This window comes from Nelumbo nucifera, chromosome 7 (genome assembly GCF_055504915.1).
Source record: "Nelumbo nucifera cultivar China Antique chromosome 7, China Antique-T2T, whole genome shotgun sequence".
Lineage (NCBI taxonomy): Eukaryota > Viridiplantae > Streptophyta > Magnoliopsida > Proteales > Nelumbonaceae > Nelumbo > Nelumbo nucifera.
Window position 1 is genome coordinate 27,017,488 of NC_142655.1, and position 7,894 is coordinate 27,025,381.

General features: G+C 37.6%; 1 long non-coding RNA gene across 1 annotated transcript; it reads left to right on the forward strand.

Annotated features, from left to right (window-relative positions):
* The first annotated feature begins 6,582 nt into the window (after window positions 1–6,582).
* Window positions 6,583–7,620, forward strand: LOC148790313 (uncharacterized). Its single transcript, XR_016078365.1, has 2 exons — window positions 6,583–7,403; window positions 7,498–7,620. It is a non-coding gene; the product is annotated as an uncharacterized LOC148790313 (long non-coding RNA).
* Window positions 7,621–7,894: the final 274 nt, after the last annotated feature.

Sequence of the window (7,894 nt, forward strand, 5' to 3'; positions counted from 1 at the left end):
AGGAAACCTTTACAAACATTGTGTATAGGTTTTCCTGTCTTTCCTTTCTTTTTCCTACCTTTTCCTACAAACTAAACATAGCTTTATAGTGAGTGTATCCACCATTTGGTCTACAGAGGCATGGTTTTTAAAACTGAACCAGTGACCGAACCGGTTAGGGGTCCGGTTATCGGTTCGAACGGTCCGACCTTTCGACCCGAACAGCCAGCCTGTTCTGACAAAAAAAATAAAAAAATCGAAAAATGATCAAAACCGTTCGAACAGTTAATTGGCTGGTTCAGCATTTTGCTAACCAAAATCAATGGTTTTGAGGAAAAACAGAACTGGTTAGGTGACTGGTTCCCGGTTTTTCCGATCCAACTGTCCAGTCCGATCCGGTTTTGAAAACCATGTACAGAGGAGAGGTGGTGAACTTGTAACTTCTTCTTGGTCATGAGATTCCGAACAAAATGCATACAAATCTCTATGTGTTTAGAGATAATGCTCAGTTTGAAAAGAATACAAATACAAATATGTACGGTGCAAATACATACAAAATACAAGGTTCTGCACTCTACAAATTTATATTTGTACTCTTTCCAAACTGAGCCTAAATGAAAAATGAGATTGGATCAGACATAGGTAGCTCCACATTACCACACTAAGCAGTAGGAGCCATAGATAGTAAGAAGCCAAGATGCCAAAAGACAGATTGCAGCCATAAAATCTCATCAATGGTAATTAGTAGCAACACTGTGATACTCAATAACAGTGCTCAATCAAGAGATGGTTTCTTGTTTCTTTGAGTACTACGAAATGATATTTTTCCAAGATAGATGTAGAAATTTGTATGATACTTTCTGTCATCAAGGTTGCCAATCCAATTGGCTAAAAAATGATGATCAAGTGATCATTATATGCAAAAATCCTAACAATAGGAGAAGGTAAATTTCAAAATTTTTGAATGAACTCTAATGATGAAATCACATATCATGAGAGAACAGTTCTCTCTCTTAGATCGTTTGGGTCTATTGGATCATGCAAAATCAAATCTTCAGATATGGGATGAGTGAAGTACTTGATCTTTGATGTCCACAAGTGCATGGATTGAATCGGTAGTTACACCCAAGTTTTAATGCTCCTAAGAAATATTACAACAAGTTGAAGATGGTGGAACATTAGGATTTACAACTCTAATTGATCTCCAAGATTTTCAGCAACAATGATGAAATGTGTACCACGATTTTGGTGATTTTTCTCATGCAAAATAGTTATGGAACAAATCTCTAATGGATACACAATAGGTTTGGTCGAATAGGGTTCTAAAACCCTAGATAAGTTTTTTACAATGGATGGCCAAATTTAATTATGTAGGGAGAAAGAAAGCTTCTTTCAATCCCCCCATGTTGATATATCCTTTTATAAACAATGAAGGGCTATAAAGAGTCCTCTCCTAATCCAAAACGGTTTCCCAACATAATTAGGAATATCTTGGGGAGAATCTTGGTCTCCTAATTTAACCCAAACACTAGAACCTTTCTAGTTAAGCATCCTAGTTAAATCTTAAAACAAACTTTTACTTTCTTGTTAATAATTTGACTAGGCCTCCTTAGAAAGACTCCTAACCAACTTAGAGTATCCATTAAATCTTGGAAACCCTTTTAATAATGGAAGACACTAGGTTGTATAGCATGAGACCTACTACTAATTAAAGAGTGAACCAAGTTTTAACCCTACCAACTTAACACTTAAGCTAGTGGGGTCAACTACTTAAAACAATTCACCTATATCTATTATGGACTTTAGTAAATCAGCCCAAATAGTATCTAAACACATATGATTGTGATCTTACCATCTTAATGGCCCAAGTCCATTATCCCATTATGTGATTATCAAGTTAAATCAGCCTAACATATCACTTGCAAATTGCAATTAATGTTTCTACTAATAACACTCGACACTACATATGGGGAAGGATTTTTTTCCCTCTTAGCCTTTATAACATGGTATCCAACCTCCACCTCAAATGGATCCTTGTGGAAGGTTCATATGATCCTACAAGTATCCATCATGGAAAGCTGCATAGAACATTCTCTGTGTCTTAACATAGTAACAAATCCTATCACATTAATTCGTAGTTGACATACCATTTTTGACTACCCCAACATATTCAAGTATTTGACCATATAAGAAAGATCTTAGTAGTTGTTATATTAAAGATAGACAAGTTTGATACTCAGCTTGATACCGCTATCAAGTCTATGAATTAAATGCAACACCTAGTTGTTCCACCTATAATAAAGCCCAAAAACACACTGGGTTTGGTCCAATTCAATGTTTCTTGAAAGAACACATTCTCACAATTTATGTCACAATCCAAATAGATAAGACCCATTGCTCCATTACTTGGGCAATGTGAACACGACAACCTTGTCAAGATAAACTCCCTAGATTTATCACTTGGCTATAAACATTTAAGTCCATATTACAATAACCATGTAACCTCATACATAACACTAATAAGGACTAAGGGACAATTTAGCAAAACAACCCCATGACACATGATATCGATGATCTTTTATTCATAACAAAGGTAAACTAGAGTTGAGGACATACGCTATCCAGCATCGACATTAGAAAAGGCTCACAAAGAAGTGAGAGGGGTGGGCGCAATGCATAACCCATAATCAATAGTGTTCTTGTGATAACAAAGAAGACATTTAATGGTGACCCAATGCTCTATAGAGGGAGAGTGCATAAATTAGCAACTATGACTAACAGAGTTTGAGATGTCAAGCCTGGTGAAGGAGAGATACTGCAAGGCACCAACAATGTGTCTATATAATGATGCATTTGGGAAAGGAGCACTTGAGAATAGATTAAGAGGGCAAGTGGCTGCGTATGGATTAGAGATGTATTTGCATTGTGTGAGAAATAGACCACATGCATATGGATCATTTCAATGCCTAGGAGATAATCTAAATCATCCAAGTCTTTGGAAGAAAAGTAATGTTGCATAGAGGTGATGATATGTTGAACAAGAGAGGGTGAGGAACTAGTTATGATAATGTCATCAACATAAACAAATACAAATACTTTATGTGAAGATTGGTGAAGCAGGAATATAGAAGAGTCCAATGTGTCACTTTTGAAGACAATGGAAAGCAAATAAGAGATCAAATTTTCATCCAACGTGTCACTTTTGAAGACAATAGAGAGCAAATAAGAGATCAAATTTTGATACTAGGCTCGAGGAGCTTGTTTTAAACCATAGAGCGACTTATTTAACTAACAGATGTGTAGGATGGGTATAGTCAACAAAGTGAGGAGGTTAACTCATATAAACACATTCTATCAAATCTCTATGAAGAAATTTGTTTTGCACATGAAATTGTTTTAGAACCTATCCTAGATAAACAATTATACTGAGAATAGTGTAGATCGTTGCTGGCTTGTTGAGAGGGTTGAATGTCTCACGGTAGTTAATAATGCCCTCCTTCTAAGGAAATCCATTGGCAACCAAACACGTTTTATAGCACTAAATCTAGCCACTAGGGTGTCACTTCATGAGGAAGACCCATTTAAATACAAGTGTTGTGGTGAAGTATAGTGATCTCTTCTTCCATTGCAGCTTGCTAGTGTTGTTGGGATAAGGTTACTTTAAACGAGGTGGGTTCCCAAGGATGACAAGGGTAGAGGGTACTTGTGGTGAGATGAGAATGAGAAAGTGGGTTGGACCAGAGCTTCTTTAGGTTGGATTTAACGATGCTAGCTTTAAGACATATTTGCATGGGGTGGTGGCGGAAAGGGTGGTGGGGGTGGTGTTGAGGTGTAGGGGATAAGGGGGTAGAGGATCAATAGAAACATGCATGAGAGTCAATGGTAAGTGTGAAGGGTGATGGTTGCGATGAGGGAGAAGAGTAGACAAGTGGAGGCAAGCCGAGTTGGAGAGATGGTGAGAAAGAAGGAGATGTGGCAGTTAATGGAGCTGAAGCACTGAAAGGGGAAGCTTTATTTATCAAAAATTACATATCTAGAGACGAACCAATGCTTGGAGGGAAGATGCAAACATAAATATCCCTTATAATCGAGAAAAATCTATAATGTCGGAAAGATATAATATCAGAATGGCTTTAACGAATCACAACCTCCCATAAATAAATTTTGATGAAACCCCACCCAATTGATTTTGTTGTTGATTGATTGTAAGCTTTTCTAATTAATATCATGTCTTTTGGGCATCATAGTCAAACCCATAATAAAAAGTTTCCTCAAACTAATTATTGAAACTAAATATTGATAACCCGCTTTATCTCCTCGTTTATATTCTTCACACGCCCATTTGGCTCCCAACTGCGTGGTAAAATCCGGACCCTTACTGTGGGTTGTGATGCACGTCATGAGCCCACCCACACTTTATATTGTGAAGAGTCGTCCATCGTAAAGATGGGAGGCAAGTTGTGCTCAAATAATTTCTCTTTCAAAAAGGAGAAAAAAAAGGGCAGCATGCACTCTGATTGATCCATCATCGAGAAAAAGAAAAAAGAAATTGTGATTTGATTGATATATTGATTGGTTGGGGGTGCATGCTAATTCATCAGAATGTAGAGAGGAGATCTATGAAGCCGTATCATCCTTCCAACCATTGTCCTCTGATCGCAAGACCACACCAAGACTCCCCTAAGACAAAGTCAATCAACTTATAAAGTGCCGACACAGAGTGCACAAAGCTTCTTTTCAATCATTTATTTGCCTGGCTTTGATTAACCATTTACCAGACTGAAGTGGTGTACGCATTTGCTCTACAAGTATTAAACACTCATCATCACATGCATTATTGGGGAAACAGGAAACTATCATAAGGAAGTGATCACAGCTTGATCAGCATTAACGACGAATTAGCTCATGAGTCAAGTGCTCATTTCATCTATCTATGTCAATAAATTGGATATTTGCATTGGATTCTGAATAGTTTATAAAAGTTGAATTCAAATATCATATCATATATTCATAATATTTATTATAACTTATAGCACGCACTCTTACACTAACCGAAAATGAATCCAATTCTTGAGCTAGTGAGAAAACACTGCATATTAGATGATTAGGATGGAGCATGGTGCAAATTATCCCATCAATAAACTCCAGACGTATATGACTAATCACCATATTGGTCATGGTTTTGAAAATTGGATCAGATGAGACGGTTGAATCAATTGACTTGGGAATCAGTTATGTAATCGGTTCCGTTTCACCTTAAAATCGTTTTTTGGTTAAAAACCAAAAAATGGTTTTTGGCCATTTTTATTTTATTTACTTACGGTTCTGCGTCTAGTCTGATTTTTAAAACCTTGATATTCACTACATTGTTATTATTAATTTTGGTGCTCTCAAGTACAGGCGTGGGACTAATAAAAAGCCAAATGACATATCTTCAAAAGCTTAAGGAGCAACAAGGTTTTCAGCAATTCTCTTTGAATGATGCAAAGTCTGGATTTAAACAAACCTGATGATATGGGCCATCCTTTGGTGCAATGGTTAGCTAGGACCCCAATAGGTGACCAATATTAGGTAATGGCAACGATATTTTATTAAAGGGAAATTGTCTAAAACTCACCTTGACTTTTTAGCACTTCTCTTAAACTCACCATAAACTTTTCAAGACATATCCCAGGAACCCCATGTCAATGTCAGCAACTTGACATTAAACAAACTAATGGTTGTTACTAGATTGTCATTTTACCCTTTGTTATATTTGATCCATTTTTCAATATTCCAAAAATAACCCTATTACTATTCGACCTAAAACCGATTTTTCAGCTTTCTTAGAATACTTTCAAGTAACACAATGAGAGCAAAACGTCTCTCAATGAGTAGAAATCTTATATATAAAGTAGTTGAGTGCTTAAGGGCATTTTAGTCACAAAAATATGTTTAATAAGGCTGATTTACCATTCAATGGCAGTTTGGTCATGAAAATTGCATTTATGGTGATGTGGGCAACTTTGTCAATGTACAATAACAGGATGAGTAGTTGTTTGGTGAAGCACTGAATAGTGATCGTTTCTAGTTGTGCCCTAGACTTCGGAGATAAATAGGCTAAATTAGAAAGTTAGACTTAACCCAAAACTTGATAATGATACTTCACTACATATTAGATTGAACTTCTTTTGATATACCAATTAATGAGATCCATATAAGGCCAAATACTTAAATATGTTGGAGCAATTTAGAATAGCATTTGAGTGGCTGATCATTGTGATAGGATTAGCCACTTTGTCAGACAAAGAAAATATCCTGTTGTACACTCTCTTTAATGGAAACCTAAAATTGTTAACAAAAGATTTCAATTTGGTTTTGAGATTAGTTTGTAAAATGTATTTATATCTACAAATAGTTTATTTAATTAAAGGGTAAATTACAAAGACCCCCCTTGTACTATGGGGCCTGTGACAAAGACCCCCTGTACTTTGTTTTGCGACAAAGGACCCCCTTAACCTTAAGTCAGATAACGGAATGCAGTGAATTACCAAAATACCCTACTAAATTTTTTCTATTTTCTTTTTCTACCCTTTTCTCTTAAAACCTATTTTTTCCCTTTCTTCTCTTCGTTTCCCCTTCCTCACCGTCCTCTCTCATTCTTTCTCTCTCCCAACTCCAAGGACGATCCTGCCAAGGAAGCTGCCATCTTCACCTCCCAGGTCATCATCATGAACCACCCAGGCCAGATCGGAAATGGTTACGACCCTGTGCTCGATTTCCGGCGGGTTTGAGTTCCTCTGTTCTCATGAGCAAGGGAGCAGGGAACCAGACTTCGAGTTCCTCTGTTCTCATGAGTAAGGGAGCAGGGAACCAGACTTCGAGTTCCTCTATTCTCATGAGACGGGGAGCAGGTGTTTTGAATGGGTTCGGCGTGTTGAGTTCGCAGGGTCAGATGGATACTCCCGATTTTTGTTCTAATTCACAATTTCCGACCACTCGATTGCTGCCCTTGGCAGATATAGCACCACTGTGGGTACCGGTTTCAATACGACTGATTTCAGAGGTTTTGAGGGTTCTGCTAATAACCTGTTCCTCAACAGGTCTAAAGTTTTGAGAGAAATTTTCCCTCCTATCAGCGCACAGCCCACCTGTTACAGAAGAGAGCTGTTCTCCGGCAGAATTCAGCCGCAGCGGACAAAGGGGCCAACTTGAGGTTTTTTTGGTTCGGAAGGTGGTCAAGATTAAGCTAAGGTTGAGGGGAGCAAGGGCAAGACGGAATTGGAGGAAAAACAACGAGGAGGTGTTGGGTCTGTTGTTCCAAAGATTAGCAACAGATGGAATTGAATGACAAGCTCTACATGGAAGAAGAGGAGAAGAGGAGGAAGACGGAATTGAATGGCAGGCTCTACATGCTTAGGTTTGCTGTTCCAAAGATTAGCAAGGTGAGAATCTCTAAGGTCCATGTTCCTTTTCTTATTTTTCCTGGAAAGATCTACTTTGGTTGTTCTCTCCCATTAAATGCTTCGTTCTATGCAGGTGTTGGGGAAGATGAACAGTAATTTTCAACATTGTGAATAGTTATTGTAAGGGTACTATGGGGATTAAAAAATATTGTAAGGATGAATTTCAAGCAAAGCTAATGGAGGGGGGTTTTTGTCTCACGGTCATAGTATAGGGGGTCTTTGTCACAGACCACACTGTATAGAGGGGTCTTTATAATTTACCCTTAATTAAAAGATTTACAAAACATTTTAATCTTAGGATCCATCTGAGAAGAGGGTGTAACACTACATTTTCTAATCAAAGAAGAAGTCATTCTTTATGGGTCGTGTACAAATATTATTGGTTGAGATGTTGAGAGCACAGTATCTACTTGGGCTAAAACCTGATGGGCACTTTTCTTAGGTGAAACCATTAGGTTTGGGCTCATAGG